The 12423-nt window shown below is 50.8% G+C and overlaps 1 protein-coding gene across 1 annotated transcript in view; it reads left to right on the top strand.

The window, feature by feature from the left end:
* CLN6 (CLN6 transmembrane ER protein) overlaps positions 1–12423 on the top strand; it is a 70114-nt gene that overhangs the window by 14806 nt on the left and 42885 nt on the right. The window lies entirely within an intron of this gene.

Genomic DNA, 12423 nt, shown 5'->3' with positions numbered 1-12423 from the left:
AGTAGCAAGCGATGCCTACACATCTCTGTGTGGTGAGTCTATGGGTCTCTGTGTGGTGAGTCTATGGGTCTCTGTGTGGTGAGTCTATGGGTCTCTGTGTGAGTGAGTCTATGGGTCTCTGTGTGGTGAGTCTATGGGTTTCTGTGTGGTGAGTCTATGGGTCTCTGTGTGGTGAGTCTATGGGTCTCTGTGTGGTGAGTCTATGGGTTTCTGTGTGGTGAGTCTATGGGTTTCTGTGTGGTGAGTCTATGGGTCTCTGTGTGGTGAGTCTATGGGTTTCTGTGTGGTGAGTCTATGGGTTTCTGTGTGGTGAGTCTATGGGTCTCTGTGTGGTGAGTCTATGGGTCTCTGTGTGGTGAGTCTATGGGTCTCTGTGTGAGTCTATAGGTCTCTGTGTGAGTGAGTCTATGGGTCTCTGTGTGAGTGAGTCTATGGGTCTCTGTGTGGTGAGTCTATGGGTTTCTGTGTGGTGAGTCTATGGGTTTCTGTGTGGTGAGTCTATGGGTCTCTGTGTGGTGAGTCTATGGGTCTCTGTGTGGTGAGTCTATGGGTTTCTGTGTGGTGAGTCTATGGGTTTCTGTGTGGTGAGTCTATGGGTCTCTGTGTGGTGAGTCTATGGGTTTCTGTGTGGTGAGTCTATGGGTTTCTGTGTGGTGAGTCTATGGGTCTCTGTGTGGTGAGTCTATGGGTCTCTGTGTGGTGAGTCTATGGGTCTCTGTGTGAGTCTATAGGTCTCTGTGTGAGTGAGTCTATGGGTCTCTGTGTGAGTGAGTCTATGGGTCTCTGTGTGGTGAGTCTATAGGTCTCTGTGTGAGTGAGTCTATGGGTCTCTGTGTGAGTGAGTCTATGGGTCTCTGTGTGGTGAGTCTATGGGTTTCTGTGTGGGGAGTCTATGGGTTTCTGTGTGGTGAGTCTATGGGTCTCTGTGTGGTGAGTCTATGGGTCTCTGTGTGGTGAGTCTATGGGTTTCTGTGTGGTGAGTCTATGGGTTTCTGTGTGGTGAGTCTATGGGTCTCTGTGTGGTGAGTCTATGGGTTTCTGTGTGGTGAGTCTATGGGTTTCTGTGTGGTGAGTCTATGGGTCTCTGTGTGGTGAGTCTATGGGTCTCTGTGTGGTGAGTCTATGGGTCTCTGTGTGAGTCTATAGGTCTCTGTGTGAGTGAGTCTATGGGTCTCTGTGTGAGTGAGTCTATGGGTCTCTGTGTGGTGAGTCTATGGGTTTCTGTGTGGTGAGTCTATGGGTTTCTGTGTGGTGAGTCTATGGGTCTCTGTGTGGTGAGTCTATGGGTCTCTGTGTGGTGAGTCTATGGGTCTCTGTGTGGTGAGTCTATGGGTCTCTGTGTGGTGAGTCTATGGGTCTCTGTGTGAGTCTATAGGTCTCTATGTGAGTGAGTCTATGGGTCTCTGTGTGAGTGAGTCTATAGGTCTCTGTGTGAGTGAGTCTATGGGTCTCTGTGTGAGTGAGTCTATAGGTCTCTGTGTGAGTGAGTCTATGGGTCTCTGTGTGGTGAGTCTATGGGTTTCTGTGTGGTGAGTCTATGGGTCTCTGTGTGGTGAGTCTATGGGTCTCTGTGTGAGTGAGTCTATGGGTCTCTGTGTGGTGAGTCTATGGGTTTCTGTGTGGTGAGTCTATGGGTCTCTGTGTGGAGAGTCTATGGGTCTCTGTGTGAGTGAGTCTATGGGTTTCTGTGTGGTGAGTCTATGGGTCTCTCTGTGGTGAGTCTATGGGTCTCTGTGTGGTGAGTCTATGGGTCTCTGTGTGAGTCTATAGGTCTCTGTGTGAGTGAGTCTATGGGTCTCTGTGTGAGTGAGTCTATGGGTCTCTGTGTGGTGAGTCTATGGGTTTCTGTGTGGTGAGTCTATGGGTCTCTGTGTGGTGAGTCTATGGGTCTCTGTGTGGTGAGTCTATGGGTCTCTGTGTGAGTCTATAGGTCTCTGTGTGAGTGAGTCTATGGGTCTCTGTGTGAGTGAGTCTATGGGTCTCTGTGTGGTGAGTCTATGGGTTTCTGTGTGGTGAGTCTATGGGTCTCTGTGTGAGTGAGTCTATGGGTCTCTGTGTAAGTGAGTCTATGGGTCTCTGTGTGGTGAATCTATGGGTCTCTGTGTGGTGAGTCTATGGGTCTCTTTGTGAGTGAGTCTACGGGTCTCTGTGTGGTGAGTCTATGGGTCTCTGTGTGAGTGAGTCTATGGGTCTCTGTGTGGTGAGTCTATGGGTCTCTGTGTGAGTCTATGGGTCTCTGTGTGAGTGAGTCTATGGGTCTCTGTGTGGTGAGTCTATGGGTCTCTGTGTGGTGAGTCTATGGGTCTCTGTGTGAGTGAGTCTATGGGTCTCTGTGTGTGTGAGTCTATGGGTCTCTGTGTGTGTGAGTCTATGGGTCTATGTGTGAGTCTATGGGCCTCTGTGTGAGTGAGTCTATGGGTCTCTGTGTGTGTGGGTCTATGGGTCTCTGTGTGTGTGAGTCTATGGGTCTCTGTGTGAGTCTATGGGCGTCTGTGTGAGTGAGTCTATGGGTCTCTGTGTGGTGAGTCTATGGGTCTCTGTGTGAGTCTATGGGTCTCTGTGTGAGTGAATCTATGGGTCTCTGTGTGGTGAGTCTATGGGTCTCTGTGTGAGTCTGTGGGTCTCTATGTGAGTGAGTCTATGGGTCTCTGTGTGTGTGAGTCTATGGGTCTCTGTGTGTGTGAGTCTATGGGTCTCTGTGTGAGTCTATGGGCCTCTGTGTGAGTGAGTCTATGGGTCTCTGTGTGAGTGAATCTATGGGTCTCTGTGTGAGTGAGTCTATGGGTCTCTGTGTGGTGAGTCTATGGGTCTCTGTGTGCGTGAGTCTATGGGTCTCTGTGTGGTGAGTCTATGGGTCTCTGTGTGGTGAGTCTATGGGTCTCTGTGTGAGTGAGTCTGTGGGTCTCTGTGTGAGTGAGTCTATGGGTCTCTGTGTGGTGAGTCTATGGGTCTCTGTGTGGTGAGTCTATGGGTCTCTGTGTGCGTGAGTCTATGGGTCTCTGTGTGAGTGAGTCTATGGGTCTCTGTGTGGTGAGTCTATGGGTCTCTGTGTGAGTCTATGGGTCTCTGTGTGAGTGAATCTATGGGTCTCTGTGTGAGTGAGTCTATGGGTCTCTGTGTGGTGAGTCTATGGGTCTCTGTGTGAGTCTATGGGTCTCTGTGTGAGTGAATCTATGGGTCTCTGTGTGAGTGAGTCTATGGGTCTCTGTGTGGTGAGTCTATGGGTCTCTGTGTGAGTGAGTCTATGGGTCTCTGTGTGGTGAGTCTATGGGTCTCTGTGTGAGTCTATGGGTCTCTGTGTGAGTGAGTCTATGGGTCTCTGTTTGGTGAGTCTATGGTTCTCTGTGTGAGTGAGTCTATGGGTCTTTGTGTGGTGAGTCTATGGGTCTCTGTGTGAGTCTATGGGTCTCTGTGTGAGTGAGGCTATGGGTCTCTGTGTGCGTGAGTCTGTGGGTCTCTGTGTGGTGAGTCTATGGGTCTCTGTGTGAGTCTATGAGTCTCTGTGTGAGTGAGTCTATGGGTCTCTGTGTGCGTGAGTCTGTGGGTCTCTGTGTGAGTGAGTCTATGGGTCTCTGTGTGAGTCTATGGGTCTCTGTGTGAGTGAGTCTATGGGTCTCTGTGTGCGTGAGTCTGTGGGTCTCTGTGTGGTGAGTCTATGGGTCTCTGTGTGAGTCTATGGGTCTCTGTGTGAGTGAGTCTATGGGTCTCTGTGTGAGTCTATGGGTCTCCGTGTGAGTGAGTCTATGGGTCTCTGTGTGGTGAGTCTATGGGTCTCTGTGTGGTGAGTCTATGGGTCTCTGTGTGGTGAGTCTATGGGTCTCTGTGTGAGTGAGTCTATGGGTCTCTGTGTAAGTGAGTCTATGGGTCTCTGTGTGGTGAATCTATGGGTCTCTGTGTGGTGAGTCTATTGGTCTCTGTGTGGTGAGTCTATGGGTCTCTGTGTGAGTCTATGGGTCTCTGTGTGAGTGAGTCTATGGGTCTCTGTGTGGTGAGTCTATGGGTCTCTGTGTGGTGAGTCTATGGGTCTCTGTGTGAGTGAGTCTATGGGTCTCTGTGTGTGTGAGTCTATGGGTCTCTGTGTGTGTGAGTCTATGGGTCTATGTGTGAGTCTATGGGCCTCTGTGTGAGTGAGTCTATGGGTCTCTGTGTGTGTGAGTCTATGGGTCTCTGTGTGTGTGAGTCTATGGGTCTCTGTGTGAGTCTATGGGCGTCTGTGTGAGTGAGTCTATGGGTCTCTGTGTGGTGAGTCTATGGGTCTCTGTGTGAGTCTATGGGTCTCTGTGTGAGTGAATCTATGGGTCTGTGTGTGGTGAGTCTATGGGTCTCTGTGTGAGTCTGTGGGTCTCTGTGTGAGTGAGTCTATGGGTCTCTGTGTGTGTGAGTCTATGGGTCTCTGTGTGTGTGAGTCTATGGGTCTCTGTGTGAGTCTATGGGCCTCTGTGTGAGTGAGTCTATGGGTCTCTGTGTGGTGAGTCTATGGGTCTCTGTTTGAGTCTATGGGTCTCTGTGTGAGTGAGTCTATGGGTCTCTGTGTGGTGAGTCTATGGGTCTCTGTGTGGTGAGTCTATGGGTCTCTGTGTGAGTGAGTCTATGGGTCTCTGTGTAGTGAGTCTATGGGTCTCTGTGTGAGTCTATGGGTCTCTGTGTGAGTGAATCTATGGGTCTCTGTGTGAGTGAGTCTATGGGTCTCTGTGTGCGTGAGTCTATGGGTCTCTGTGTGGTGAGTCTATGGGTCTCTGTGTGGTGAGTCTATGGGTCTATGTGTGAGTCTATGGGCCTCTGTGTGAGTGAGTCTATGGGTCTCTGTGTGAGTGAGTCTATGGGTCTCTGTGTGAGTGAGTCTATGGGTCTCTGTGTGAGTCTATGGGTCTCTGTGTGAGTGAGTCTATGGGTCTCTGTGTGCGTGAGTCTGTGGGTCTCTGTGTGGTGAGTCTATGGGTCTCTGTGTGAGTCTATGGGTCTCTGTGTGAGTGAGTCTATGGGTCTCTGTGTGAGTCTATGGGTCTCCGTGTGAGTGAGTCTATGGGTCTCTGTGTGGTGAGTCTATGGGTCTCTGTGTGGTGAGTCTATGGGTCTCTGTGTGGTGAGTCTATGGGTCTCTGTGTGAGTGAGTCTATGGGTCTCTGTGTAAGTGAGTCTATGGGTCTCTGTGTGGTGAATCTATGGGTCTCTGTGTGGTGAGTCTATTGGTCTCTGTGTGGTGAGTCTATGGGTCTCTGTGTGAGTCTATGGGTCTCTGTGTGAGTGAGTCTATGGGTCTCTGTGTGGTGAGTCTATGGGTCTCTGTGTGGTGAGTCTATGGGTCTCTGTGTGAGTGAGTCTATGGGTCTCTGTGTGTGTGAGTCTATGGGTCTCTGTGTGTGTGAGTCTATGGGTCTATGTGTGAGTCTATGGGCCTCTGTGTGAGTGAGTCTATGGGTCTCTGTGTGTGTGAGTCTATGGGTCTCTGTGTGTGTGAGTCTATGGGTCTCTGTGTGAGTCTATGGGCGTCTGTATGAGTGAGTCTATGGGTCTCTGTGTGGTGAGTCTATGGGTCTCTGTGTGAGTCTATGGGTCTCTGTGTGAGTGAATCTATGGGTCTCTGTGTGGTGAGTCTATGGGTCTCTGTGTGAGTCTGTGGGTCTCTGTGTGAGTGAGTCTATGGGTCTCTGTGTGTGTGAGTCTATGGGTCTCTGTGTGTGTGAGTCTATGGGTCTCTGTGTGAGTCTATGGGCCTCTGTGTGAGTGAGTCTATGGGTCTCTGTGTGGTGAGTCTATGGGTCTCTGTTTGAGTCTATGGGTCTCTGTGTGAGTGAATCTATGGGTCTCTGTGTGAGTGAGTCTATGGGTCTCTGTGTGGTGAGTCTATGGGTCTCTGTGTGAGTGAGTCTATGGGTCTCTGTGTGGTGAGTCTATGGGTCTCTGTGTGAGTCTATGGGTCTCTGTGTGAGTGAATCTATGGGTCTCTGTGTGAGTGAGTCTATGGGTCTCTGTGTGCGTGAGTCTATGGGTCTCTGTGTGGTGAGTCTATGGGTCTCTGTGTGGTGAGTCTATGGGTCTCTGTGTGAGTGAGTCTGTGGGTCTCTGTGTGAGTGAGTCTATGGGTCTCTGTGTGGTGAGTCTATGGGTCTCTGTGTGGTGAGTCTATGGGTCTCTGTGTGCGTGAGTCTATGGGTCTCTGTGTGAGTGAGTCTATGGGTCTCTGTGTGGTGAGTCTATGGGTCTCTGTGTGAGTCTATGGGTCTCTGTGTGAGTGAATCTATGGGTCTCTGTGTGAGTGAGTCTATGGGTCTCTGTGTGGTGAGTCTATGGGTCTCTGTGTGAGTCTATGGGTCTCTGTGTGAGTGAATCTATGGGTCTCTGTGTGAGTGAGTCTATGGGTCTCTGTGTGGTGAGTCTATGGGTCTCTGTGTGAGTGAGTCTATGGGTCTCTGTGTGGTGAGTCTATGGGTCTCTGTGTGAGTCTATGGGTCTCTGTGTGAGTGAGTCTATGGGTCTCTGTGTGGTGAGTCTATGGGTCTCTGTGTGAGTGAGTCTATGGGTCTTTGTGTGGTGAGTCTATGGGTCTCTGTGTGAGTGAGTCTATGGGTCTCTGTGTGGTGAGTCTATGGGTCTCTGTGTGAGTCTATGGGTCTCTGTGTGAGTGAGTCTATGGGTCTCTGTGTGGTGAGTCTATGGGTCTCTGTTTGAGTCTATGGGTCTCTGTGTGAGTGAATCTATGGGTCTCTGTGTGAGTGAGTCTATGGGTCTCTGTGTGGTGAGTCTATGGGTCTCTGTGTGAGTGAGTCTATGGGTCTCTGTGTGGTGAGTCTATGGGTCTCTGTGTGAGTCTATGGGTCTCTGTGTGAGTGAATCTATGGGTCTCTGTGTGAGTGAGTCTATGGGTCTCTGTGTGCATGAGTCTGTGGGTCTCTGTGTGGTGAGTCTATGGGTCTCTGTGTGGTGAGTCTATGGGTCTCTGTGTGAGTGAGTCTGTGGGTCTCTGTGTGAGTGAGTCTATGGGTCTCTGTGTGGTGAGTCTATGGGTCTCTGTGTGGTGAGTCTATGGGTCTCTGTGTGCGTGAGTCTATGGGTCTCTGTGTGAGTGAGTCTATGGGTCTCTGTGTGGTGAGTCTATGGGTCTCTGTGTGAGTCTATGGGTCTCTGTGTGAGTGAATCTATGGGTCTCTGTGTGAGTGAGTCTATGGGTCTCTGTGTGGTGAGTCTATGGGTCTCTGTGTGAGTCTATGGGTCTCTGTGTGAGTGAATCTATGGGTCTCTGTGTGAGTGAGTCTATGGGTCTCTGTGTGGTGAGTCTATGGGTCTCTGTGTGAGTGAGTCTATGGGTCTCTGTGTGGTGAGTCTATGGGTCTCTGTGTGAGTCTATGGGTCTCTGTGTGAGTGAGTCTATGGGTCTCTGTCTGTTGAGTCTATGGGTCTCTGTGTGAGTGAGTCTATGGGTCTCTGTGTGCGTGAGTCTGTGGGTCTCTGTGTGGTGAGTCTATGGGTCTCTGTGTGAGTCTATGGGTCTCTGTGTGAGTGAGTCTATGGGTCTCTGTGTGAGTCTATGGGTCTCTGTGTGAGTGAGTCTATGGGTCTCTGTGTGAGTGAGTCTATGGGTCTCTGTGTGAGTCTATGGGTCTCTGTGTGAGTGTGTCTATGGGTCTCTGTGTGCGTGAGTCTGTGGGTCTCTGTGTGGTGAGTCTATGGGTCTCTGTGTGAGTCTATGGGTCTCTGTGTGAGTGAGTCTATGGGTCTCTGTGTGAGTCTATGGGTCTCTGTGTGAGTGAGTCTATGGGTCTCTGTGTGGTGAGTCTATGGGTCTCTGTGTGGTGAGTCTATGGGTCTCTGTGTGGTGAGTCTATGGGTCTCTGTGTGAGTGAGTCTATGGGTCTCTGTGTAAGTGAGTCTATGGGTCTCTGTGTGGTGAATCTATGGGTCTCTGTGTGGTGAGTCTATGGGTCTCTGTGTGACTGAGTCTATGGGTCTCTGTGTGGTGAGTCTATGGGTCTCTGTGTGAGTGAGTCTATTGGTCTCTGTGTGGTGAGTCTATGGGTCTCTGTGTGCGTGAGTCTGTGGGTCTCTGTGTGGTGAGTCTATGGGTCTCTGTGTGAGTCTATAGGTCTCTGTGTGAGTGAGTCTATGGGTCTCTGTGTGAGTCTATGGGTCTCTGTGTGAGTGAGTCTATGGGTCTCTGTGTGAGTGAGTCTATGGGTCTCTGTGTGAGTCTATGGGTCTCTGTGTGAGTGAGTCTATGGGTCTCTGTGTGCGTGAGTCTGTGGGTCTCTGTGTGGTGAGTCTATGGGTCTCTGTGTGAGTCTATGGGTCTCTGTGTGAGTGAGTCTATGGGTCTCTGTGTGAGTCTATGGGTCTCTGTGTGAGTGAGTCTATTGGTCTCTGTGTGCGTGAGTCTGTGGGTCTCTGTGTGAGTCTATGGGTCTCTGTGTGAGTGAGTCTATGGGTCTCTGTGTGGTGAGTCTATGGGTCTCTGTGTGAGTCTATGGGTCTCTGTGTGAGTGAGTCTATGGGTCTCTGTGTGCGTGAGTCTGTGGGTCTCTGTGTGGTGAGTCTATGGGTCTCTGTGAGTCTATGGGTCTCTGTGTGAGTGAGTCTATGGGTCTCTGTGTGGTGAATCTATGGGTCTCTGTGTGAGTCTATGGGTCTCTGTGTGAGTGAGTCTATGGGTCTCTGTGTGCGTCTATGGGTCTCTGTGTGGTGAGTCTATGGGTCTCTGTGTGAGTCTATGGGTCTCTGTGTGAGTCTATGGGTCTCTGTGTGCGTGAGTCTGTGGGTCTCTGTGTGGTGAGTCTATGGGTCTCTGTGTGAGTCTATGGGCCTCTGTGTGAGTGAGTCTATGGGTCTCTGTGTGAGTCTATGGGCCTCTGTGTGAGTGAGTCTATGGGTCTCTGTGTGGTGAGTCTATGGGTCTCTGTGTGAGTCTATGGGTCTCTGTGTGAGTGACTCTATGGGTCTCTGTGTGGTGAGTCTATGGGTCTCTGTGTGAGTCTGTGGGTCTCTGTGTGAGTGAGTCTATGGGTCTCTGTGTGTGTGAGTCTATGGGTCTCTGTGTGTGTGAGTCTATGGGTCTCTGTGTTAGTCTATGGGCCTCTGTGTGAGTGAGTCTATGGGTCTCTGTGTGGTGAGTCTATGGGTCTCTGTGTGAGTCTATGGGTCTCTGTGTGAGTGAATCTATGGGTCTCTGTGTGAGTGAGTCTATGGGTCTCTGTGTGGTGAGTCTATGGGTCTCTGTGTGCGTGAGTCTATGGGTCTCTGTGTGGTGAGTCTATGGGTCTCTGTGTGGTGAGTTTATGGGTCTCTGTGTGAGTGAGTCTGTGGGTCTCTGTGTGAGTGAGTCTATGGGTCTCTGTGTGGTGAGTCTATGGGTCTCTGTGTGGTGAGTCTATGGGTCTCTGTGTGCGTGAGTCTATGGGTCTCTGTGTGAGTGAGTCTATGGGTCTCTGTTTGGTGAGTCTATGGGTCTCTGTGTGAGTCTATGGGTCTCTGTGTGAGTGAGTCTATGGGTCTCTGTGTGGTGAGTCTATGGGTCTCTGTGTGAGTCTATGGGTCTCTGTGTGAGTGAGTCTATGGGTCTCTGTGTGCGTGAGTCTGTGGGTCTCTGTGTGGTGAGTCTATGGGTCTCTGTGTGAGTCTATGGGTCTCTGTGTGGTGAGTCTATGGGTCTCTGTGTGAGTCTATGGGTCTCTGTGTGAGTGAGTCTATGGGTCTCTGTGTGAGTCTATGGGTCTCTGTGTGAGTGAGTCTATGGATCTCTGTGTGAGTGAGTCTATGGGTCTCTGTGTGAGTCTATGGGTCTCTGTGTGAGTGAGTCTATGGGTCTCTGTGTGCGTGAGTCTGTGGGTCTCTGTGTGGTGAGTCTATGGGTCTCTGTGTGAGTCTATGGGTCTCTGTGTGAGTGAGTCTATGGGTCTCTGTGTGAGTCTATGGGTCTCTGTGTGAGTGAGTCTATGGGCCTCTGTGTGAGTCTATGGGTCTCTGTGTGAGTGAGTCTATGGGTCTCTGTGTGAGTCTATGGGTCTCTGTGTGAGTGAGTCTATGGGTCTCTGTGTGCGTGAGTCTGTGGGTCTCTGTGTGGTGAGTCTATGGGTCTCTGTGTGAGTCTATGGGTCTCTGTGTGAGTGAGTCTATGGGTCTCTGTGTGCGTGAGTCTGTGGGTCTCTGTGTGGTGATTCTATGGGTCTCTGTGTGCGTCTATGGGTCTCTGTGTGGTGAGACTATGGGTCTCTGTGTGAGTCTATGGGTCTCTGTGTGAGTGAGTCTATGGGTCTCTGTGTGCGTGGGTCTGTGGGTCTCTGTGTGGTGAGTCTATGGGTCTCTGTGTGAGTGAGTCTATGGGTCTCTGTGTGAGTCTACGGGTCTCTGTGTGAGTCTATGGGTCTCTGTGTGGTGAGTCTATGGGTCTCTGTGTGAGTGAGTCTATGGGTCTCTGTGTGAGTCTATGGGCCTCTGTGTGAGTGAGTCTATGGGCCTCTGTGTGAGTCTATGGGCCTCTGTGTGAGTGAGTCTATGGGTCTCTGTGTGGTGAGTCTATGGGTCTCTGTGTGAGTCTATGGGTCTCTGTGTGAGTGACTCTATGGGTCTCTGTGTGGTGAGTCTATGGGTCTCTGTGTGAGTCTGTGGGTCTCTGTGTGAGTGAGTCTATGGGTCTCTGTGTGTGTGAGTCTATGGGTCTCTGTGTGTGTGAGTCTATGGGTCTCTGTGTGAGTCTATGGGCCTCTGTGTGAGTGAGTCTATGGGTCTCTGTGTGGTGAGTCTATGGGTCTCTGTGTGAGTCTATGGGTCTCTGTGTGAGTGAATCTATGGGTCTCTGTGTGAGTGAGTCTATGGGTCTCTGTGTGGTGAGTCTATGGGTCTCTGTGTGCGTGAGTCTATGGGTCTCTGTGTGGTGAGTCTATGGGTCTCTGTGTGGTGAGTCTATGGGTCTCTGTGTGAGTGAGTCTGTGGGTCTCTGTGTGAGTGAGTCTATGGGTCTCTGTGTGGTGAGTCTATGGGTCTCTGTGTGGTGAGTCTATGGGTCTCTGTGTGAGTCTATGGGTCTCTGTGTGAGTGAGTCTATGGGTCTCTGTGTGGTGAGTCTATGGGTCTCTGTGTGAGTCTATGGGTCTCTGTGTGAGTGAGTCTATGGGTCTCTGTGTGCGTGAGTCTGTGGGTCTCTGTGTGGTGAGTCTATGGGTCTCTGTGTGAGTCTATGGGTCTCTGTGTGGTGAGTCTATGGGTCTCTGTGTGAGTCTATGGGTCTCTGTGTGAGTGAGTCTATGGGTCTCTGTGTGAGTCTATGGGTCTCTGTGTGAGTGAGTCTATGGATCTCTGTGTGAGTGAGTCTATGGGTCTCTGTGTGAGTCTATGGGTCTCTGTGTGAGTGAGTCTATGGGTCTCTGTGTGCGTGAGTCTGTGGGTCTCTGTGTGGTGAGTCTATGGGTCTCTGTGTGAGTCTATGGGTCTCTGTGTGAGTGAGTCTATGGGTCTCTGTGTGAGTCTATGGGTCTCTGTGTGAGTGAGTCTATGGGCCTCTGTGTGAGTCTATGGGTCTCTGTGTGAGTGAGTCTATGGGTCTCTGTGTGAGTCTATGGGTCTCTGTGTGAGTGAGTCTATGGGTCTCTGTGTGCGTGAGTCTGTGGGTCTCTGTGTGGTGAGTCTATGGGTCTCTGTGTGAGTCTATGGGTCTCTGTGTGAGTGAGTCTATGGGTCTCTGTGTGGTGAGTCTATGGGTCTCTGTGTGAGTCTATGGGTCTCTGTGTGAGTGAGTCTATGGGTCTCTGTGTGCGTGAGTCTGTGGGTCTCTGTGTGGTGAGTCTATGGGTCTCTGTGAGTCTATGGGTCTCTGTGTGAGTCTATGGGTCTCTGTGTGAGTGAGTCTATGGGTCTCTGTGTGAGTCTATGGGTCTCTGTGTGAGTGAGTCTATGGGTCTCTGTGTGAGTCTATGGGTCTCTGTGTGGTGAGTCTATGGGTCTCTGTGTGAGTGAGTCTGTGGGTCTCTGTGTGGTGAGTCTATGGGTCTCTGTGTGGTGAGTCTATGGGTCTCTGTGTGAGTGAGTCTATGGGTCTCTGTGTGGTGAGTCTATGGGTCTCTGTGTGGTGAGTCTATGGGTCTCTGTGTGAGTGAGTCTGTGGGTCTCTGTGTGAGTGAGTCTATGGGTCTCTGTGTGGTGAGTCTATGGGTCTCTGTGTGGTGAGTCTATGGGTCTCTGTGTGCGTGAGTCTATGGGTCTCTGTGTGAGTGAGTCTATGGGTCTCTGTTTGGTGAGTCTATGGGTCTCTGTGTGAGTCTATGGGTCTCTGTGTGAGTGAGTCTATGGGTCTCTGTGTGGTGAGTCTATGGGTCTCTGTGTGAGTCTATGGGTCTCTGTGTGAGTGAGTCTATGGGTCTCTGTGTGCGTGAGTCTGTGGGTCTCTGTGTGGTGAGTCTATGGGTCTCTGTGTGAGTCTATGGGTCTCTGTGTGGTGAG

The sequence above is a fragment of the Petromyzon marinus genome, chromosome 79 (assembly GCF_048934315.1).
Source record: "Petromyzon marinus isolate PM22_M1 ecotype Great Lakes invasive population chromosome 79, UKy_Petmar_22M1.pri1.0, whole genome shotgun sequence".
Lineage (NCBI taxonomy): Eukaryota > Metazoa > Chordata > Hyperoartia > Petromyzontiformes > Petromyzontidae > Petromyzon > Petromyzon marinus.
This window is presented reverse-complemented; position numbering and strand designations above follow the sequence as displayed.